This window comes from Heterocephalus glaber, unplaced genomic scaffold, assembly GCF_053883595.1.
Source record: "Heterocephalus glaber isolate CG9 unplaced genomic scaffold, H.glaber_assembly_v1.0 deba00001606, whole genome shotgun sequence".
In the NCBI taxonomy this organism is placed as follows: domain Eukaryota; kingdom Metazoa; phylum Chordata; class Mammalia; order Rodentia; family Bathyergidae; genus Heterocephalus; species Heterocephalus glaber.
The window spans coordinates 28,446,683-28,471,073 of NW_028258377.1; the positions used below are offsets into that span (position 1 = coordinate 28,446,683).

At 46.1% G+C, this 24,391-nt stretch overlaps 1 protein-coding gene across 6 annotated transcripts in view; it reads right to left on the bottom strand.

Moving 5' to 3' along the window:
- The window catches only part of LOC147822978 (uncharacterized), a 231,923-nt gene that overhangs the window by 187,878 nt on the left and 19,654 nt on the right, over positions 1 to 24,391 (bottom strand). The window lies entirely within an intron of this gene.

Here is a 24,391-nt window from a genome sequence, read left to right on the forward strand (position 1 = left end):
AAGTGTTTTTATTTTGCTTTGTTTTGCCTCTGTACCTTCACTTCTGTTACACCCCCGGCTGCTTAAGATGTTTTTATTTCTATGCATTCCACAAATGCACTTCCTCCCTGTTTCACTCCTTGGTAATCATACTCTTGGGTTTTAGGGAAGACCTGCTAAGAGCCTGCTGAAGCCTCACCTTCTCTGATTATCCAGAGCATTAATAATCCAGACCCAGCCAGGCTGAGTAACCAGCCTGAGGTCACACAGCATGTAAAGAGGCAGAGTCTGGATTCACAGAGCTGGAACTCTTAACCACCACCCACTACTGCCTCTCCCTTAGCAAAACTTCCTGAATTTTGGAGAAAACAAGCTGCTAATCAATCATTCCTGGGGCTGACTGACTTAGCAACCCTAGGGCAAAGAAAAGAAATTGCTTCTCCCTGTGCAAAGTGAGAAAAGGAAAGAGCCTCCACCCTTGGCCCAAGCATTTGGAGCTTCCTGTCCCGAAGCCTCTGGCTTCAGACACTTGGCCTCTGGCACACTTGGCCTCTGGCGTCACTGAATCATTATTGATCTGGAGCATTCTCTAAAGAAGCTCGAAATCTATCGTGGCCACAGACCAGCCAGGCCCCCCTGAGCAGTGGCTTCCTTGGTCAGCTCTTCCTGGCTCATATTTGCACTGGGAAATTGGAAGTTAGAAGCAAAAGCAGGTAGAGGTAGGATTTAATTATATTGAGCAAAGACACAATGTGGGAAGAATGCAAAAGGAAACGGCGTAGTCGGTGCCTGGGCATTAGCTGACTGGGCAGCTTGGCGCCCTCCCCACCGTCTCTGTGGTCCATCCATGTGCACATGATCTCCATTGCGCAGGGGCTGTGCCTGTCACTCACCATACTGCTCTCCGTTAGGAAAATGACTGATACAGAGGTGATCCTAAACCATCCTGTGTCCGTCATTTCTCCATAAGAAGCCCAGAGGAAGGCAACCTCAGGGTCGGTCTCCCAGCCCCACGAGGTCCCATCTGTATTTGTACTCCACCATCCTGCTGTTGGCTTCTCCTCCTCAATGCTCTCAAGCACCAACTCCCTGTTGGCTTCTCCTCCTCAATGCTCTCAAGCACCAACTCCCCACCCAGGAGCCCAGGAAAGAATCCCAAACCTTCCAGGCCCCATTCACGCTGCACATTTTATCAGAAGCATCCACCCTTCCTCTCACATCTCAGCCTGTCCAGAGGATGAAGACCGGGGAGCTACCATATCCTCCCAATCAATTTAGAACAAGCATGACTCTCCACTGGGGTCAGATTTTTACCCCTAACAAAATGGATGCTCTATGAAAAAGGAAGACAGGGAAAGACTGGCAAACAGCTAGGTTGCAACTATACAATCAGCACAGAGCAGGGAGCCTAGCACATAGCAAGTGCTCAAGGAAAGCTTATTTGAAAACCAGTGAGTGCCTTAGGTCTGTAGGATGGAGGGGGAGCATGAATTGGGGAGCATCTTCAAAGAGAGGAACTGAGGGTGGGCGGGAGGGTGGCATCTGCTTTCGTCTGTTCTTGGAATGACTTTGAGCTCCTATGAGTGAGGGAATAAAGACCAGAACTGATGGAACCATAACTCATGAGGATCCAAGTGATATTCCAGGTAAAAGAAGATGTCCAGAAACTCATGGCACTGCTCCAAAGAGCCCAAGGACAGCAGGGCATGGCACTGGGTGGGGCCTTCCCCTGGTCTATCACATAGCCCAGCAATGTACTACCCATGAGACACTGGAAGCTTTAGTCACCAGAGAGAGCCCTAGTAGCATGGAAACCCAACAATGTCCTCATGCTCCCCAAGGAGCTTGACAGCAGTGCACCCCATGGTCAGGTAGGAGCCAGAGAAGGAAAACATAGCTATGTGGAGGCTGCAGCTGAGACTGCCCTAGGGTACTCCTGAGACAAGCCTGGACATTCAGGGGCCTCTTAGAGGGGACACCCCCTGTCAGTCAAGTAGGAAGGGGCTTGCACCAACATCCTTTGTATTTCACAGACAAGTGACATTTTGGACAAGAGAGTTGGCTATTGTTTTCCCACACCGAAGGATACTGGCCTAACCAGATTTTCTGAGCAGGTGATACAACCACCAAGAAGCCTACCTGGGCAGCCAAACTTAGACTTTTCTGTTGGGATTTGAGGGTTGGTCACAGAGAGCTGGAATCAAGGGAAATGTTATGGTTTGTGTCTAAATGTCCCCGAAAGCCTCATGTGGTCATAGGCGGGCTTTTCCAGAGGTGGCTGAATCTAGAGCATGTGATGCTGGGATTAAGGGTGTGGGATTACAAAACCAGTCCACTGATTGGTTTGCCACTGCCTAATCCCAGTAGATGCAACATAAGGGACAGAAAGAGGCTTGTCTTCTCCCTCGTTGCTTTTGCTGTATTCTGCCTGCCCTGTGCCACTGTGCCTCGGAGTTAGCAAACTATGGACTGAAACCTCTATGAACTGTGAGCCAAATAAACCTTCCCTCCCTTAACTTGTGGGTACTGGGTATTTTGTCTTAGCAATGAGAAAAGTAACTAAAACAGGTACCACTGGCAGCCAAGACTCTACCACCTGAGTTGTGCCCAGAATGAGATTCTCCCACCCCACCCCGTGCCCCCCTCATTTACGTTATCCCTTCCTGTCTCTTTCTTCCCTGGGCCTCAGTTTCTTCATTTGTACGATGAAAGGATCACATCACAGTCTCTAAGATCCTAGTGACACTGGTGTTTTTTAACTATGGAATTTATGAGCAAGAAAGGAGTGAAAATAAAATCAGACCAACTAAGGAAATGAATAAGGACAGGGCCTGACCAAGAGGCAGCATAATATAGCGGCTGAGAATTCAGACTTTGAACAGGGCCAGATCTGGGCTAAAGACCAACATCTGTCACCTACAATAGGATCTTATGGTTTTAAGATGAGTTTTCCTCATCTTATATAATGGAGATAATAATACAATGGGGATAATAATCCCAATCTCACGAAGTAATTTTGACAAATAATATAATCATCTTGCCTAGCAAAGTGCCAGGTATACACTAGGTGCTTCATAAGTGCCACTTTAGACAAAGCAAAATGATGAATCCTCAAAATATTCTCTGCCTTCAGGGATCTCAATATTTTGTTCTTGGTTTCCAAATTTTGTTGGAAAGGACCTATGCATTTTCTGACAACCAACTTCAAGGCGAGGGAAGGAACTAAAACCTTCACACCTTCCAGAAAACTGGGTGACAGTGTTTTATTTGGGGAATTGTCAGTGTTCACCTCAACTCAAGGAGGAGCGTGGAGGCCCTGTATCGTTGAAGGACCTGCCCCTCTTCTCATCAGCCTTGTCTTGTTGGATAGCCAAATAAAAGATTCTTCCCACTCACATTCAAAAATCTATTCATTAATGGGATGCACTTCACATTATATCCCCCTAATTACCCTAGGAAAGCAATAAAAATTAATAAGGAACTACAGTTTAATTGTTCCATAATGACAGGGAGTTCTAAAGTGCCCTCTTGAGTAATAAAATTAACATTTAAACTAGTTCAGTCAAAGAACTTTCTCTTAAATATAACTCTTCATTACTAGCATGGCTTATTTATTTAGGTTTTCTTTTTGGGCAGGTCTAAAGCTGCACAAATGTATCTTTGAGAATCTTTCCAATGTACCAAGACAATGACAATCGTGTACACAGTGCTTTTTTACACGCACTGAGAATAGCAGAAGCCCATCCCCAACATACACACACATGCACACACTAACGCTAGTGCACACACATGGCACACATATGTGCTTGCACGCATGCACAATAAGGTTAGATTGTTCTACATTAATTTAATCAAGGGTGGAGATGCTTCTTAGAAGCCAGTAATCTCCCTAAAGGGACATGGGGTCTGGGGGCAGTCGCCAAAATGCTCGAATGTCCCCTCCAAATGCTCATGTGCTCAGAAGCCGGGCTTTTGGAAGGTGACCGCTCATAGGGGCACAATACTCATCTGTGGGTGCATCCACTAAAGAGCTCAGCACTGAGTGTGCTGTTAGGAGGTGGAGGCTACTGAGAGATGGGGCACGAGGCATGACCTGGAGGGTGCATCTCCTGCCCCAGCTCCTTTTTCTCTGTTTCCTGACTGCCATGAGGTGAGCAGCTTTCTTCCGCCAGAGCCTTCCACCATGCCCTTCCTGCCTTGGAGCCAGCAGACCATGGACTAAAACCATGAGCCAACATAAACCTCTCTTCTCTTAAACTGTGGGTGTTGGGTATTGTGACTCAGCAACAGCAAAGTGACTAAGACAGCTGTCCAGGGTAGGGTCCTTTGAGATCTCAGAAGTGAAACTTTTGTTGTGATGCCTTTCTTTCACAGTTGAACTTGTATCACTATTCCAAGGTCCTCATTGAGCTTTTGTTTAAAGGACTAAAGTGCTTTGAAAATATGCCCCAAAATGGCAGAGTACAATTTCCTTTCCCTTGACTATGAGAAGGATTTAATGGCTCCTTTCCAACAAAAAACATGGAGCAAAAGTGACGCTGTGTGATTTCCGGAAGTAGATTTTAGAAAGCATAGTCCTTCTGCTGGCTCTCACTCTCCTTCAGCTGCACCCTCCCTCTCTCCCCCTCCCCCTGTCTCCCTCTCTCTCCCTCCCTCCCTCCTTCCTCCCCTTCCCCTTCCCCGTTCCCATCTCTGCCACCAGGTTGTGCAGAAGCACAGGAGCATGGAGAAGGCATGCATGGGTGTTCCAGCCAACAGACCCAGTGGAGCCGCCAGCCAACAACACCAGCATCTTCCAGATTCATGTGTGGGTAAGCCCCTAGGTGATTCCAGGATGCAGCCTCTGACCCATCCCATTTGAGACAAAGCATGGTGAAAAGAATAAGTCATAGCCCCTACCCTTTCTCCAAATGCCTGACCTACAGAAACCATGTGATGTTAAATGACAATCATTGCATTAAGCCACAAAATTCTAGGGGAAAAAACTGTTCCATAGAAGCAGATTACTAGTGCAGGAAGGTTTACAGAGATCAGGCCTCCTGATTCCTGAGGGAAACCCCATAAAGTCAGCAAGGCCTCATCCATCTAGGACCGAGGAAGATGTACAAGGCCCATCTGTGCCTGGCTGCTGTCCTCGCCACCAGCCTCCCACAAGCCCATCACCTTGCACAGCAACATATTCCAAAATCTCTTTAGCTCTGTGCAATTTTAAGGATGAAGGATTTTCTTCTAATTCACAGAGATAGCATAAGCCCAGGATGTTTGCTTTCCCTAAAGAGCTAAGGATTGGCATCAATAATCCCTTGAAAGTAGCCTTTCAGGCACTCGCATCATGAGGTGCCTCATTTCACATGTGTTGGGGAGAGAGGAAATGCCAACAGGAAGGAAATGGCTATGTTCTTGGACTGGTTGTGTCCAAGCCTCCACACCCCAAGTCCTACCCCATGTCCACTGTCAATCACATCAAACCTGCTTATTCCCCTAAGCCAGGCCAACTGTCTCCTCATTCGTCCATTCATTCAAGATTTATTGATTGATTTGCTCTTTGCACCAGGAGAGACACACATTAAACAACTAATCATACAAATAAATAATTACACTTGTCCTAAGCAGTACGAGAGAGAAGCATGGGACCTCTGGAGAGCAAGAGCTATTTAAACTGAGGCCTGAAATCTTAGAGAATTAGTGAGTCAGGAGCAAGGTAGGGCCATAGGGAGAACATGCCAAATAAAAGTATGGCACCCACAAAAGCCACATGATAGGAGGAACACCTGAGCCTAAAGATCAGAGCAGAGAAACCAAGAGACAGAGTGCTGAGGAAGCATCTGGAGGGACGGGAGCAAGCCAGTCTTGGGGGCCTTGTAAATAGCTTTTCTCTCTATTCAAAGAAGAGGTGGCCACAGATACGTTTATATCAGGAGAGTGACAAGGTCAGATCTCATCCACTAAGTCATTTCCATCTTCTAACGCCATCATTTCCCACTTCCATATAGCCCAGACCACATTAAACGGCAGCTAGCTGCAGGGGTACCCTCCTCCCTCACCAGACTGATGGCCTCTTGAAAGCAGGGACCATATTTTAAACATATTTGTAACTCCGTCAGGCTCCCCTTGCTTTTAGGATAAAGTACGAGCTCCTTTTGCAGCCTTCAAGACTTGCCCCACCAGTCCTGCTAGGGCTTCAATGTAGTTTGAGGGTGTCCCCTAAAGGGTCACATTCTGGAAGCATGGTCCTCAGGATGGTGGTGTGGAGATGCCACCTTGAAGAAGTGTAATCATGTTTTGCCTCAGCCACAACAGACATTGCTCATCAACCATCACATAGTTCCCCCATCAAAACCACATTTGGCTTTAAATCCTGCTCATACCAGTGTTCAAGTCAGCCATGGCATAGGAGCAGTCAGAGATGCCACCAGAAATAAACTGTATTTACCATCCCTGCTCTACATAGCCTGTAGATTGGCTATTTGTCATATCCATGCTGATGATAAGAAGTTTTTTGTATTTTTCTCTCCTGCCTAATGAAAAGTTCACTGTGATCTTATGTTGAAGAAGCCTTGATTCATACAGATCAATATCTAGCAATCTATTCCAGACACAGAAGTCTGTGGTAAACTGTATGGATTAAGTTTGGGAACCTGCAGTAGCTAGCCCTGTTTGTTTGTTTGTTTGGATTTTCCTCTCTTCCTTTGAATTCTCCATCCTTTGGTTTATGGCAAGGATTTACTCAGAGTGGATTTTCTCACATTGCACTGCCCTCTGTAAAGACAGTGAGGCTTTCATTCCTCCCACATCCCATCTTTTCCCAAGCAAGATTAAAACCCGTCACCCCTTCTCTGGTAACCACCATGCTGTGAGCCAGTCATGGACGGGCCAGGAGAGAAAGCTCAAGAGGGAGAGAATCAATCTTCTGTCTGCGTTTCCAACCTGAAGCTCACCCTGGAGAAAAACAAACTTTACTCTCGAACATTTTCTCTCAATGTTACCTGTTAATTCCCTTTGACATGTTTTTTGCAATCTCCTCTCGGACTCTGCAAGCAACAGAACCGCAGACTTTTAGGGCTAGAAAGGTCCTCCAGGAGCACCTGCCCCTAGAGATGTCTTCCCACTAGAGGGAAGACAGACAAGGTTCACCTGAGGAGTCAGATGGCTCGGGCCCTCTTGCTAGGTAGCTGGGTGGCCTGGGAAGACCCCATTCACCTCTCTGAGAATGTTTCCCAGGAAAACAGATACGAGCCTTAAAATGGAAAGATTGTGACTCAAAGGGCTACTTGAGAAATAGTTTAGATCATGTGAACAAAGGAACTTTGAAAATGGGAGCACCCTAAATGCTGGGCTTTAACTGTACTCAAGGATGTCAGTGAACTAGAGGCAAACATCAGAATAAGCACCGGAGAGAAAGCGGGAATGAACAACTGTCTGCTTTTGACAACGACCTTTTTTTTTGACAACCTAGGAGCCTCAACCCATCCATGCCTAGTGTTCCATTTTGAGGAACACCATAAACCATGGAACATAATAAAACTTTTTCTCTTTAAATTCTTGTTCCTTGAATTTTGGTAGGTAACATATATGAATTTCATGCCAAAAAATCAAAGTATTGCAACCTTAAGCACAAATAGGTTAATGAATTTAAGAGAAAGAATTAGGGGCTTTGGCCCATTTGTTAGTCCAAGCAAAAAAATAGGAGTAGCGTGAATTCAGATGATGGTCATGAAAGGAAAAAGTGATGGATTCAAAAGAAAGAAACTTATGAGTAAAATCATCAGGGCAAAATGATGGATTGCACATGGAAAGAGAGGGAGAGGAACACATTCCGGCTGATGTCTCTGGCTTGTTTAATTGAATGGTAGTGCTTTCTGATAATATAAGAAACACTAGAGGAGAGCCAGGTAGCAGATACAGAGGGGAGACCACAGGCTTGCCTTGACACACTGAGCTGGGATGTGCAAGTGGAGGTGCCAAACAAGCCACAGGGGCTAAGGAGCTAAGGAGACATGTGTAGCTCATCCATAAAATGTTAAAAAAAAAAAAACCCAAGGTATGATCAAAATATACAGTGAATATCCACATTTTTTTTTTTAACAATTGTTACAGTAATAGAAACATTGCCCTTAATAACCACCGCCCAAATAAATATTCCTCATTTCAAACCCACTTATGCCATCATTCATACCACGTTCTGAAGCAGTTCCGGAAGTCCTCTTTCATGAGTGTCTTTACAAAGTGTGATGAAAAATACAGTGACGGCTCCTGCCAGATGCCATACGATGGAGAAGCAGGCTCCTAAAAACAAGTTGTCGCCCACTATATACTCCATAACGTGTTTATGAACCTGCCTTTGTTTGATGGCACCTGGCAGCCGAATCCGCTGTATTTTTTATCACACCTCATAGAGATACTCATGAAGGAGGACTTTCAGAACTGCTTTACAAAACAAGAATGGTGGCAAACATAGTATTTCATGGCAGAGGAAAGCACTTCAAGAGAAACAGGAAGGAGACCAGAGAGACAGACGGAAAAACACAATGGCATTCTTGCCAAAGGAAAGAAAGGCCCACAGCATCCAGTGCTCGGAAGAGTTCCCTTAGAAGAAAGACTGATCATCACCCCTGGATGAGCAGCCAACATCATCTGTGTCCTCTCTTGACAGCATTCACCCCCCAGGCCTTTCCAAGCAGGGCCTTTCCGGTTCCTTGCCTCATTTCTATGCAGGGTTCCAAGTGGACTGCCACTCTCTGGAAAACCAGGGCTCCTCAAGTCCTCAGACACCCTGGCTGATTCAACATCTCAGCTTTGGGCCTCAGCTAAGCATGTAGCTTCCTGGAGACCCAACTCTACTCTATATAGGGAGAAGGCAAGAATGGAACATGCCTGTGCACAGCCACCAGACCCAGGCCCATATGAGACAGCACAAACAGATCAGGTGTCACACCTATGTCACAGTCTACAGTGTTTATACCTCCTGCTCTGGGTCACTTGTATACCCAGAGCCTGGACCCCCTGGCCCACAACGCTGGGACCATGCCTCATCTTCACATGAGGGAGGCAGAGACAGCAGAGAGGAAACAAGTTCCAGTGCCAGCCCCTCGAGTGTCCCTGCTCCCGTGTCCCTGGCTGCTTGGCTGTTCTCAGCCAGAGTGTCACATCTGTTCCCAGTATTGATGTGATTTGCAGTGATTTGCAAGGAGTTGCTGTGGAAATCAAAGTCCAGGAATTGTCAGCTTTATCTGAAAAGCAGGCCCTGCTCCACTGGAGAATGACCAGCATGCAGCACCCTGGTTGGTTTGGTTTTTCCTGCTGGACACACACTCGCCCATCATGCATGATGCCTGAGCCTCCTCTGCAGTCTGATCTGGGAGGATAATAAGCTAAACAAAGGAGCAGATGATCGAGGAGGCTTATTTGCAGTCTGCGCTGTTTATATTTAGCCATCTTGTGACTGGGTTGCTGCCTGCGGGTGGCAATCGCCCTTGGGAACGCAATCCTGGAGGGATGTAGGGATGGGATGAGAGAGGGGGAGGGTATGGAGCTGCTGTGGGACACAGGAAGGAGGATCGGGCCAAATGTGTCCCATAAGCAATCAGGTGGGACAGTATTTTAGACACTTCCTCAGAGAGGCATGGAAGAGAATACAAAGAAGCGAATGAGGGAGCATTTTTCTGAAGTCTGAAAACTGCCTAGCACGGAGGAGTGGGAAAACACTTTGTCTTCCCTTCATGACCACACTCCAAAGTCTAAAGGACAGTGGCGGGAAATCAAAAAACTATAGTCTCATGCTACTGACATCAGCCCAGAGCCATCTCCCTTTGCTATAAAATAAAAGGGTTGGAGAAGCTGATCCAGGAGATTGGGCAGTTCCTCCCTGGGCAAGATCGAAAGAGGTCACCTCCAGGCTGGTGGGGAGCTGCTGGGTGAGGAAGCCCCTGGAACAAGACATTCTGCGATTGCTGAAAATTGTGGGGCTGATGCCACCCAACAAAACAATGAACTTCCATGAAAATAACCTGTAGGAGGTAAAAATGGTGCCGATCTCTATTAATTGAGACTGAACGTGTTTACGTTTTGCTAAGTGGGGATGGCAGTGGCAGCAGAAAGCAGTGGCTCACTGTCAATCGGGCAGCTGCGGGATGGGAGAAATGATGCCAGATTAAGAGGGTGGCTCGCAAAGGAATAGCGGAGCCTCACCTCGGCCCTGCTCACAGCGCCCCTCTGCATTTAGGGGATAAACCTATTTAGGAATGTGAATCTCAGACACTGGGGCTCCCAGAGGAAGGAGGTTTGCATCCAACACTTTTGCTGCTGCTCGCTTGATTTGGGTTTTGTGTCTCTGTGATGTTTCTTGGCTGAGGCAATGGGAGGAGCACAGGAAAGAGCACAGGACCCCTTTTTGAAAAAGAGTGGCTTTGGGCAGAAGCTGCACCTGCTGGTGGGGCCTGGCTTCTTCCAGATAGTGTGGTCTGGGCACAGATCTTGTCCTCAAATGACAAGGCAAAAACGAGCCTCCTAGGTCATCCCACACGCCCATGGCAGGGCTGTTCTCAGGCTAGGAGCCTCACAGCTGGCTCAGTAAGGCCCTGGACTCCAGGATAAAGGAGAGTTTGAGTCTCATCAGAAACTTGAGCCTTGCTGGTATTCACTAGTCTCCCAATCAGCTCCAAAGGCTTCCACCCCAGCAAAGGCAAAGAGGACGCTGACTTTCGTCATGGTGTAATTTCAAAGAGCCCAGAGGCTCACTCTTATCTCTTGCCAAAATTCCACCCTTCCTTAGCTCTTTGTTCCTTCCTGTGGAGTACATTGTTCTGCAGACATGAAAAGATGGATGAGCCAGGGAAACAAAACTCTCTCAGAATGAAAGAGCCCCCCACATTAGAAATGACACCAATAAGCTTCTAAGGAAGCAGCTCCCCAGTTTCAACCAGCTTTACCCCTTGGGCTCCTGCCATCCTTTTGTGAAGGAGCCATTCAGGCCCAGGAGCAGTGTCTCTTAAGCAAGGTCACCCAGCACATCGGGGAAAAGACTGAGGGTTTGCGCCTCCTAAGCACATTCTGAAGAATGACTAAAAACTGATTCGAATGCAACACCCCATTGCTTTGATCTAGAGACAGTAGGAATATTCCCCCACCAAAAGCCCCTTCCTAAAAGCATCCGTAGTGACCACAGTGTGCAGGAGGAAGTCAGCGAAGTACGTGGACTTGGTGTATCTGAATCGACACCCGCACAGGTGGGGCTGGGAAGGTAACCCATCCCCACCAGCACAAACCTTGGCCCGCTGTTTTTTCCGCGTCGCCTGCAGACTTCATCTGCCCTTAGTCCTTTCCCTTGGCACTCCTGCCCCCTAGTGGCAACAAACTTTATCGCAGTCACATCCCTCTACAGACAAAATTCACAGAGAATCTAGGGGAGAAGATACACTTTTCAAGAAGGGTAAAGACACCCTTCATCTTTCTCTATAAAAGCGAGCTTAATTACAGTGAGCCAGGGGGCAGAAAAAGACGTTGCGAAATGAGGAAGGCGTTGTCACAGGGCGTCTCCCCACAGACACAGGTGTGAATAACTTCAGAGTCCTCCCTCCTCCTGCCCGGGCCCCAGCTGTACCCAGTCCCCTTCCCACCTCCTGCCTTTGTCTCTGGCTCCTCTGCGCTCCCAGCTCAGCTCCGACTCTGCAGCCAAGGCGGCCACATCTGATGCTCTGGGCGAGGGAATTTCGCCTCATACGGCACTCGTCACAGCCCCGAACTCGATGTTGCTTTGCTGGCTTTCACAGCCAAAGTGAAGTGTAAGGCCCCAGAGGATGCCACAGAGCTGCCTTGCGGAATACTGAATCCGTGTCCCGAAGGCAGTGATTATTAGCATATAGGAGGGGTTCAATTAATGCTTTCCAATGAAACGAATAAAATCGTGTTGGTTGAGTGACTGAGTTGCATTTGTTTACAGACCAAATGAACAGATCTGTCTCAGTGGAGAAGTGTGCAGACTGCTCTGCAAGGCTGAACAGAGCCCACCATGTGGGCAGTGATTTTCTTCCTGGATCTCTGAATCACACTAGCCCAGAAAAGGTGAGGAAACCTGAGGGCTGAGACCTCCAGGATTAAACGCTTGCCCCACCAGGCCGGCAAGTGTCTGCTATAATTACACTCCTTGGTGGTGGCCTTCATGGGCTCAACTTTTGTCTGCCTGAGAACTAGGACCCAAAGGACAAGCAGCTGGAGAGGCTGTGAGGACATCAGGAGACCTGGCCCTCAGTGCTCCCTCTCTGTGTGACCTCGGGTGCTGCCTCCCCACCCAGGACTTCCACTGCCTCATGTGTAAAAGAAGGATCTTGGAATATGCAGCACTGAAGTCATGCTTTTTAAAACCCCAGCTCACACTGACTTTTAGGAAAACAAGGAAAATATTGCCCATGAAACTGCAAAGACGGAGGTTCACTCCATCCAGGCCATCAAACAACAACATCCTTTGAGCCTGCTCTCTCTCCTTCCTTCAGCTCTCTGTGTCCACTACACTTCTAGGCAGGTCCTTTTCTGTGAAGGATTCTAAAAGTCCCAGACTTTCATCCTCGCTGCAGAAAAACAAAGGGACTTCCACTCAGTCACATCAGATGAAAGGCCCTGCAGCACGCTACACTGGCACCTTTGGGTGATCTGCTCATTCGCGAGTCCATCAAAGGGGTCAGGGGGTGGTCTCAGTCCATGTGAGTCATAAGGACTGATGCTAGAGCCAAGCTCCCTGAGGTGACCAGGGAGCACTCTTCAGAGCACAAAAACAAGAAGACGCTGCAAAGTAAGTGACCTTTACGGACTCTCCCAGGTGTCTTTACCCTGATATGACTCAGGAACTGATGCCAGGAAAATGGAAGAGAGAACAAAGCCTTAGATGTTCCCTAGCACTAGCTCCACCCCACACCCTTTCAGAAAGCCTAAATACCAAATAAGACCTCTCATTCTGAAGGGGCAACATTAGCAGCCTGGAAAGTGAGCAGTGACTTCCACCCTCCAGGAGCCACGGTGCATGAAATGAATGACATTTTGATGACACCGCTAAAATGGAACATTTCTATTTCCCCAAAAGATGGACACTGCCAGTGAGATTCATTTTTTAAAAAATCTTATTAAACTTTCCCTTTCACTGCTTCTTTGTATCTCTGGTTGAAATGGAGCAGGATGCAGGTTGCCATGGTGATGGCTGAATTTTTAAATAACAGGGCTCAGGAGCTCTGGCTGCTGGCTGTACCCACCCCAGGCACAAAATGGTAGGGGAAAAGAGAGGCAGAGGAAGCAAAGGGAGAAAGCTGCCGGGCTCATCCCAGGACACTGTCACTTCGCCACCTTCTTTCCTCCCACTGAGGACAAAGCCCAGGAATCAGGCCCCAACATCTTTGTAGAAAAGACCCAGGGCTGGGGATTTAGCTCAGTGGTTCTGCCACCTGCCTCAAAAGCACAAGGTCCCAAGTTCAATCCCCAGTACCAAAAAGAAAGAAAAGAGACGCGGCACGTGAGGATAGAACCTTAGAATTCTCTTTGTCCATCCCCTGCACAATTCTCTCCTGTGACAGATGGGTTTCCCCAACATATACACCCCTTCCAACTAACAACAGGCCAAACCCACCCAAGTGAGGGCTACTGGAAACCTCATCCAAGAGAAGCACCCAAAAAACTGGAGATACTAAGAGCACGATGTGAAAGAGGAATTGGAGGGGGAGAACCCAGTCCATTCAAACACCCCCAGACACAAATTCCAGTTCTGCTCTTCTCTCCAGAACCATCTAAGAATGAAAATGGAGCAACTGAGGAAGTGGAGAGTTCCCCATGCCTGGACTAGTCAGCACCAGCCAGCAAATTGCTGAACGGTAAGGATGATTTTTTATTTCAGCCTGTGAAGCAGGGACCTGCTGAGGACAGCTCCTTCTAAATACCCAGGCTGGAGAACAGGAAACAGGCTGAGGCTGAAGAAAACTCACAGCCAAGAAGCCCAGGAATCTGCTTTGACTCAGGAACTGGCTCCGCTAGGGGATGGCCGCACCGGCTGTCTTTGTCTGCCTGTCACAACAGAACCCACAAGGGACCTTTTTCTCAGCCAGCCCCATCCTTTGTCCCCTGACCAAGATGGCGGATGGCCAAGGCCATTCTGTGTCTGTCAGGGAAGAACTTCCAGAAGCTAAGTGATGGCAATAATATAGGTTGGACACCCGTCATCCAAAACTCTGAATTCTGAAATGCTCCAAAATTCAGTTTTTTGAATACCAACATGATGCCACAAGTCAAAAATTACTCACCTGACTTCATGTGACAAGTCACAGACAAAACACATGCACACTAAAAATATTGTACAAATTTACCTTTGACAATCTGCATAGAAAACATGTATGACTAGGACTACAGGTCTCATTTGACCCAGCTATTCCCCTACTGGGAATCTTCCCCAAAGAATTAAAAGAATCATACCACAGTGATATATGTGCACCTATGTTTATAGCGGCACAATTTGTAATAGCTAAAGCTTGGAAACAGCCCAAATGCCCATTGACTGGAAACTGGATAAAGAAGATGTGGTTTTTTTATAAAATGGAGTACTACTCAGCCATAAAGAATGAGAAACTAGAGACATTTATAGCTAAATGCACGCATATTGAGGCCATACTCTTAAGTGAAATAAATAGGACACACATGTGTAAATACCGAATAGTTTCTCTAGTGTGAGAAATTTAAAGTGTAAATAAGGATGAAAATGATTAAAATGAATAATTGATAATTTGAAATAAGAAAAGGTCCAAGGGTTTGGGGATGGTGGAAGGGAAAGGGGAAAGGGAAGAAGGGAAAGAAAAAAATTATGAGAAAAAAAAATGGAATCAAACTCTGTAAATAGGGAAGGGTGGAGGGGGTGAAGGGTGCACAGGGAATGGGAGAAATAATAAAAACTAAGATGCGTCATGTTCTGGTACAAACACCCAATGATAAATGTAAATGTATTTTATACCTAAAATGTACCAATTAATATATATATTCAAGGGAAAAAAAAAAAGAAAACATGCATGAAGGGTTGGGGATTTAGCTCAGTGGTTTCACTGCCTGCCTCACAAGCACAAGATCCTGAGTTCAATCCCTAGTACCCCACAAAAAAAAACATGAATTTCATATTTAAACTTAGGTCCCCTTCCCTAGATAGCTCATTATATATTTGCAAATATTTCAAATTTTGAAATATGAAACACTTCTGGTCCCAAACATTTCAGAAGAGATACTCAACCTGTCACAGTAATAGGAACCACAAATTTTTTCTCATGACTGAGAAAGTGACAGGATTACTGAAGCTGAACAAGTTGACATTCCCCCAGAAGACAGTGGCCAATGGCCCCGGGAAAGAGGGGAACAGTCAAGGAGACTCATGACACAGAACTCATGACCTGCACCTTGTGACCTCTCATGTGTTGGCCTGGCGTTCAGGCCTCCTCAGTGCTCCGCAGTAAGATCAAGGCAACAGGGACTTGGGACTTCCTGTATCTTCCTGAACTCAAGGTCCACAGATCCAAGGGATAAGGAAGGCAGCCACTGGCCCTGGCCTGTAATGGGCACCTAAGAACTCTGCTCACACCTGCCGGCTTTCATTCCAAGCAGAGTTCAGATCCCAAATGGCCCCTTCTGCCCCCATAGAGTCTTCAGATCAGCCCTGCCTGCCCTACACTCACACACACACACACATATATCCCAGCTGGGTCCAGACACAGGAAAAAGGACCTCAGAAACAGTCCCCAGGGTGTGCAGACACTCTGTCAAAAGAAAGGGACCAAGGGACTGGAGGCTAAGGAAATGGAAATGAGATTTATCTCTCACTGCATGCTTTTTCATAGAATTTTTCTTACATGCATATATTGCCTTTTCAAAAGAAATAAATTTTGTTCCTATTTCTAGAAGACATACAGAAGAATCTTTCCCCAGTCTCGTCCACTTGAAGTCAGGAAAACTAAGTCCTAAATCTCTTCTGGCAATAATACTGAAGCAGTGCAATATCAGACTGGGTCTCAAACTGGGTCTCCTACAGTTTCTGAAGCTGTAAAATGGGGCTGAGGAAATCTATGCTGGCCTCCTCACAGGCACCTCAGGGGTTCAATGAGCTAAAACAATACAAGCAATGACAACAGTCCAGAGCAGAGTCAGTGCTTACTGTGTGCAGGCACAGTGTCCTTGTCTGAATCCCAAAACAGCCCTGTAAGATAACAACTAGTCTAAGCCTCATTTTGGGAGACAAGGCCGAGACAGGATCTTACTCCCTGTTCCCATATCCAACCGTCTAACTCCAGGACCAGCGCTCTTACACACTTGACACAATATGGATGTGCGATACTAGTATCCATTATGCTACATTCTGCTTCCTGTCCCGGGAGGTTTGGATGAATGATCAGATTTCCTGCATCTGTTTGCGCCAATATTGCGGTTTCTGCTTTTGCTCAGGACAGGCGAGTGAGGAGCTACATCTAGAGCTCCCCATAAGCAAATCCCACAGTGAGCTCCTATTCCAAACATTATTACTTGTTGCATGGTAGAGACTAGAACCTCAGACCACTTCTAACCTGGGAATGTGCCCTGCAGGAGGTCCCACAAAAGGCTCAGAAACAATCAGCTTGTTATAGCTGGTCCCCACTGTCACCATGGCAATAAGGGACCTGGATGCCAATCTTCAGTCCCTGTTCCTGATTTTCAGTGGCTGCCTAACTCACACTTCCTCTTTCAGTTTCTTCTGTCTCCTGTGACAACCCTCTATACGGTAATGCCCACCATTCTGGCTTCTCGTTTTTTCTAGCCACTGGTGCTATCCTCTAGGATCTCATGCCATACTTCCTCTGAACTCCTTCAAATACCTGAAGATCATCCTCATATTCTTTCTGCCTTGGCCTTCTCATCTGTAGGCAGTGGTGCTCAGATCTTCTGAACCACACAATGCTGAGATCCATCCCAGAGTAAGTCCGAGGTGGGACCAGAAATTGACATTCTGAAGATGCCACTGCTCCTATTTGGGGATCCCACTCTGAGGACCACTGTTTGGGGTATGCATTTCTTGTTCCTTTGAAAAATCCTGTGGTGGGGGAGCCCCCAGACCTCTGTACCATCCTAACCTCTTCCCTGTTTGCCAGTGTGCCACCCGGAACTAGACAAGGAGCCTTGTGTAGACTCTTTCTGGGGCTACGGGGAGCAAGAATCCCCTTGGGCTGCCTCAAGGAATAGGAGGTACTTATTGTGGACATAAGAGGAACCCCAAGTTTGAGGCCAGCCTGGCTAGACCCAGGATGATGAGGCCACTTGAGACAAGTAGAGTCGGTAATGTAGCCGCTTCTCTACCAGGACAAGAAATGTCGCCAGTCCCTTTGCAGCAGGGCTCTGTTTACCTTCAGCCCTCTTGTTTCTTTCATTATTTCTGCTACCAACCAATTCCTTATCTCTTCCCCTCCTATAGGTTTGCCCTGCCTCACAGCTTCTACTTCCTCATTCGTGGCTTCTCGACATAAACATTTCAGCTTCTGGACCTGCCACCAACTGCCTGATTTGCTCTCCTTTCCCCAGTTCAAATTCCCAAAAGAGAGATTGGGGATGGGAAAGCTTATTTCCATTTGGATAAACCTCTGCAAAGCAGCCTGTAGACTGACAGTGCTTAGGTCCTTGGGCAACCTTTTCGTGGCTGGTAAAATGCTGAACCAGAGCTATAAGCATGAGCTTCCTTCCCCCTTAGATGGGGACCGTAGGAGTCCCTGCAGCCCATTGCCCCCAACAGGTTTTTTTTTGTTGTTTTTTTTTTAATGGTACCAGGGATTGAACTTGGGTCCTTGAGCTTGCGAGACAGGCGGTGTAACAACTGAGCTACATCCCTGGCCCCTCCCAACAAGTTTTGTATTGCATGCCAACGCCATTCAACACAACTGGCTATGTTAAAGCCCATTTGAGAGGAGTTCAGAGGCAACATTGAAGCTTGGTAGAATATGATTAATTAGTAGTGTTGGCCATGGGCGTGCAAACAAGAAGCCTCAGCCTGCATGTGAGCATTGGCCATCCCTAGTGTCAGAGCACGTGGTCTCATGGGGACAAGCTAAGTGGAGTCATCTCTACCCTCACTCTGAATTCCCTACTTCTCTTTATGCAGAGTGCAATTGCATTTGCTTGTTTAGACAGCTGGGTTACACTACGGCTCCACATTGGACTTCAACCACATAAAACCCTAAGCCTTTTTCATACCTGCTATTCATATATTATATTGTGCAAAAAAAAAGAAAGAACCAGAGAAATTTTACATTTTTCCCTAAAATAGTTCGTCTTGTTTAATTTAGCCCATCACTCCAGCTTACTGTAATCTTCATATGAATGATGTCTTTTTCCAACCTACTTGATAAATAGCTCAAACCATCTGCAGGCTTCTGCCTATGAAGTAGAGGTGGGATGTTTAAGTTATCCTCTTTTTATGATTGACACAAAGGTGAATTTAGATTATTTATTGCCATGAACTACTTTACACCATTTGGGAAACAACTGCCCAGTAATATCAAGAAATTATCTCAGACTAAAAAGTACACATACATATTGCTTCAGAGTTGTCCACATGAGAATAACTAAAGGTAGTTACATTACTTCATGGAGGTGGCTCTCCTCCTAAAGCAATAACTGTAATTCACTGAATAACAATTTGGGCTGGTGGATACACTGATATGTATAATATCCATAAGTCATCAAGTTTTATTACCTTTTTGTAATAGAGATGAGGCAAATGAGGCATAAAGGTTAAGTCATTTCCCACCAACACACAGCTAGTATTGGTAGGGCTGAATCCCAAACCAGTCAGCTGGCCCCGCACCTTCAGTTCCCCCCGCCACCATGCCTCTCCCAGAACACAGCTTTCTGAGAGACAGAGATTTGCTGGAAGTGACCAAAGACAGAGATCAGGGCTTGTGCGTGTAGGTGCCCATGGTCACATTTTTTAAACACTACCTATAGGAGGTTACACGGTGATGATATATCCATACTTAGGACTATTACCATTATTGTAAAAATTGAGTATATCTACATATATCTGCAAAATACCAAGATTTACTCCCATCCTACTTTTTTTTAACATTATATTAACATATGAAAGTAGGAGGTAGAGAATTATAGACTTCCAGTTTTTATGCTTCACACTTTCACTTTGAGTGGATTTTTACATCTGTGTATTACATTTTTAATCAAAAAAAAGTTAAGAAATAGTGTGTTAAAATGCTCAGGTACCCATCCTTTCCCCTACACCTCCTGAATCCCATGGCTCTCTATGATGCACCAAGATCCGGGTCTCCTGTGCCTGCAATAAGAAATCCACTGTCTCACGGACCGGGGATTTAGTTCAGTGGCACCACGTGTGTCTCACAAGTGCAAGGTCCTGAGTTTGATCCCCGGTCCCAGGAGAAATCCACTGTCTCACATAAGAAAACCTGAGGCAGGGCAGGACTTGCACTGTTAACTCAGTGGCTTATCCATGTCGTAGGGCAATTCTGCTCCTGACCTCAGCGTGAGACTCCTTGTATAACACCACCCTGCTACCCCAGTTCAAAGCCTCACAGCTGCTGTGCTAACGTCCTGGAGGTAAGAGGAAACTATGTCTTCCTGTGTGAGCTTCTTAGCAGCCAGGAAAACCTACACAAGAAAGAGCTGTACCAGTCTTCTCACAGCATATTGGTCGGAACCAGATCACACCCCCCGCTAGTGCAATCCTTGGAAGAGGATGAGATCACCAAACTCGGACCAGATGAATTATTTGCCCACAGGTGTTAAGGAACCCATCCTCCTCTGAGAGACTTGGCTTGACTACTCTCCAAACAGTTCTGAGATTCCATTAACAAGGAAAAAGACAGCAAGGCTCATGTGTACCTAGCCATGTCACCACTGTGCCCTAAATTATGACACCTGCCCTTCTTCTGAGTGTTCTCTCCTGCAATTCTATGCAGCCTCTCCCCCTCCCTGCCCCCATAGTCTCAGAAGTACACACTTTCAGAGCCAGGTGTACTAGGTTTATAGACTGTTTGATGGTTAAAATGTCAGCTAAAGTGCTCCTGGATTTGTTACCGTTACTTATGCTGACAGTGATATTCATAAAAAGCCTCCAGGGTGGGCTGTGGGAAATGTCACTGTAAAGATGATTGAAATACACTGATGAAAATCTGCCTTACTAAAGATCCAAAGCCATGGTCCAGTGGATTTCAGAAACTGCAGATTCTGAAAGGAAGCAAGCAAAATGGTTTTTACTAGTGGTAATAAATACACGGCTCTGTTTAGCAGGATATGCAGCATTTGATGAGGATTAAGCTGAAGAGATTTGAGAGAACTGGAAAATCATGCAGATCTGTCTTGAATGGGGTGTTTGTTGTTGTTGTTGTTGTTTGTTTTGGTACTAGGGATCGAACTCCGGACCTTCCGCTTGTGAGGCAGGCAGCAGCTGTCTTGACTGTTTTAAGATGTAGCTTTCTAAAGGTAGGATTCCCTCTGCCACACCTCTGAAAAACTTTAAAGAAGAAACCACGCTACAATGGGTTCGGCCATTGGTCCATTTGAAAAGTTCTGGAATCACAGGGCTCAAGCCGTGTACTGCAAAGAAGGAATCTCCAATGTGGAATTGGTGACTTTTCTGCAGACAAGGTGCTAACACGGCTGGCTAACAGGAAGATAGTGTGAGGAGGAGAAGCTGCCCTGGCCCACAGAAGCTGATGCTGAATTCACTCTCGTCTTTATTTCTTCCCCTATTCAACCTCACCACTACAGGGGACAAAAATGTCCTCTTCCTTCTTCAGCCTTTGGCTGGGCCTGTTAATAATACCCTTCAAAAGGCACATCCACGGGAGGAGGAGGAGGAATGTTTCATCTGTTGTAAGTTTTGCGTGGTTCGGGTTCATACACAAGAGAAACTCCCCAGAGAAACAGCCTGACTTGGGGGAGGCTGTACCATTTTGGCAAGGGGTAATATATTTGCAGGAAAATGGTAAGACAAAGGAAAGGGAGTTTTAGGCTTCCTGGTTGGTGGAATGTGAAAGATAAATAGGAAAAGGAACAGAAGATAAAGGTTCTCAAGATTCTGACTGTCCAGGTACATCTTGGGGTGACTTTGTCTTCATGGTAATAAAACTTCCCCAGGAGAGGGATTTATGGCACCCCGTGTTTCTTGGAAGTTTTTGCCTTTGGTCAGAGAAGACTGCCTCTAAGAAGTCTTCTTTCTGTGCCTGTAGACCCTCTAATGCCTTCAGCTCAAAATGATTCTATGCTGAAGTGATATATTGTGAAATGATATATATCTTCTGATGCCTCACACTCCTGAACCCCTCCAAAACTCTGGACTTTGGCTTCTCCTTGGGTTGGCACCTTCCATTTGCCCCTACCGAGACCCTCTCCACACATCTCTGCTCTTCTTCATGCTCCCATAGGCTGACTGCTGGGCCCTCTGTTCTCTGGCTTACAAACGAGTTTGGCACTGGCAGGATGAAGCAGAGAATTGATTCCCCAAGTGTCTTCCCTGTGGGGTCTTCCAAGACTGGCTGCATCCCACTGCCAAAGATCTTAACTCAAATAACCCACCCCCTCCCGTGCCTCTAAGGGTTTGGGGGTGGCACTGGAGGCCAACTGTTACTAATCCAGGGCTCTGCACTGTGCCTTGTGGCTTCCCTACCCTCTGCCCACGCCTTTGTAAATAGTTTCTTTATGAAACCCTGCTTGAGTTATCCTAATTTGAGGGTGCCATCTGTTTCCTGCTGATACACCACTTTAATTTGATCTTATATGGGTTGAATGTTTTTGCTCAGTGATATTTCTGCATTTCTGCCTCCTGTAACACTTCTCTACATGGTGGCTAAGATCTTTGCCACTGACGCTGCCCAGAACTGGGTTCCTAGCACCTCCCACTTTCCACAAGTGGAAGTCCTTGGCCCAGTCACATCACAACTTTGAGCCTCAGTTTCTCTGTCTGCAAATAATACTAATAATAGTGATATCTGCTCCATTAAAACTCCATGTGGGGCTGGGGATTTAGCTCAGTGGTGCCACTGCCTGCCTCACAAGCGCAAGGCCCTGAGTTCAGTCCCCGGTACCAAAAAAAAGACTCCATGTGAAGGAGACAATATAATAGGGAGCAGTGAGCAGTGTGGCAAACTACAGACCCCATCTAAAGGGGTCTGGGGAATCACTGTCACGAAGAAAAGCCAGCCTGGGTTGTCAGTTGTTCTGAAACTTCAAAAGGCCAGAAATCTTGTTTTATATATAAAATCTTCCCTTTACTAGAACATGTTTCATGAAGACAGCAATGACTTTTATTCCCCTACTGTATTCCCAGTGAGTAGAATTGCTAACTTGAACCTCTGCTCTAAAAATAACAAGTGAAAAGCTTTCTAATAAATGATCAATCCTCTTAGAACCGAAGGGGGGTGCAGCCATCATCTTTAGAAACTCCACTATGTGGCCCTTAGTTCAGATCCCCTGCACCTAGGCACCTCATAAATGTGCTGGGGCTGAGGAAAGAGACACAGCTCCCTGCAGCCCGAACTGCTCAGGGATTGCCCTCTTCCCCCAACGCCCTGAAAAGATGAGCCCAGCGAGCTGCAGATTTGTTTCTGAGTTTATAAACGCCAAGGAGACAACGCTCCAGCAGGAGGAGGACTCAGTGGACACACACAAGTTACATAATGGATGGAACCACTCATATTTTAATCATACTTTTCGGGGACTCTAATACCAATGAAAAATGTGAGCCTGTGTTTGAGGGTGTGATACCGAGAGAGAAAGGAGGTTCCACAGGGTCTGGGCCAGAGGTGTGAGAAACAGCAGTCTCCCCAGCCAATAAAGATGGTCCCTGTATAAAACCGGATGCGAGGGTCAAATAAAACCTACCTGTGACCTTGGCAAGTACCTTGTGGGAGCCCCTTTCTTTAGCTTAGGCTGCTGTAACAAAAGAGTGAGTGGCTTAAACAGTGAAGTTCCTCACCATTACATCCTAAAGACCTATCTCTGGACAGTCACAATGGGAAGCAAGTCTCAAATTATTTAGGGGTAACACAGTTTAGTCTGCAGCACTACTGTTGGTTGGCTGATCTAAAAGTCATTTCCAAACTCCTCTTTCCTGGACATCTTCTACTCCAAAGGTTGGAAATGTTAAACAATCATTTGCCCAGCATCCTCTGCAGTTGGCAGTGGTCCTGTTAAACACAATGACTCATGAGTGGAATTCTCCAAGAGGAGGGAGAGGGTTCAAGGAAGAAGATGTACTTTCCTGATAAAAAGAGCAGATGTAGGCAGTCAGGACATTTGTTTCATTCTTTTCCTGCCCTGAATCAAGATGTGATATGTAGAGCTGTGGCAGCCATTTTAAAACCAAGAGGCATAAGAGAAGACGGTAGTGACAATGGTCTCTTGCCACTTGTGTCTGAAGTAATGCTAGTAGTTGCCCATGTTGAGACAGGGTGAAGGCAAGTAAATGCCTATTTGAATGAGGCTCTGGAAGATGGATTTTTGCTTGACACAGATAAATATATTCTTTGTGCCTCTGTGATCCCATCTGTATAATGGGAATTATGACAGTGGTTTCTATTTGGGGGGAGGTGAAAGTTTTAATAAGCATTATTACAAATAAAAAAGATCCTGAGCTGTTCTTATACTTTGAAAGCCGTCATAAATAATGCTTGGATAAATGAAAGCCAAAAAACTAAAAGGAAATCGAGGCAGATATGTGGCCAAACACACACATGCCAGGAGATTTGAAGTCAGAAGACCTAAGTCAAAATGTCCAGCAACAAGGAAATGACGATATAAACAAAGGCACAACGATTCCATGACCTACAGACGCAGCCATTTAAAATGTATAAAAAGACCATGCAACATAAGGAAACGCATATGATCTCAATTTTGTAAAAAAAAAAAAAAAACAAATGAAAAGAAATAACCCAAAAAGGTAACCTATGATTTTCTAAATTGCCCATATCCCCAGTTAAAAGATGCAGTGGACCCTCAAGTTGAGACTGGCTTGACACACAAACTCGGATTACGGCTGGCATTTTAATTTACAAAGTCTTGAGTTATGACCCAAATGCGGGCTGCTTGTGCTTCCAGATGATCTCAGCTACGGATTTAACCCTTACAGAGTTCTGAAAGAACATTACAGCATCCTTTCCTGTGTGGGATTCACTGAGACATCCTGGGTCAGTGTCTAAGGACACTGAGATCTGTCTGTGTACAGAAGAGAGGCTTTGAAGGCTGTGTAGAGGGGCCTGAGCCTTCAATTGACCAACTTGAGTTATAAGCAGTCCTAAAGAATGAATTGTTTGTAAGTCAATGGTCCACTGTACACATAATCATTGCATAAAAACTTTCAATAATTTTAAATTTTTTCCTTTTGTACTTTGCTGTACTTTCAAAATTAATTCCA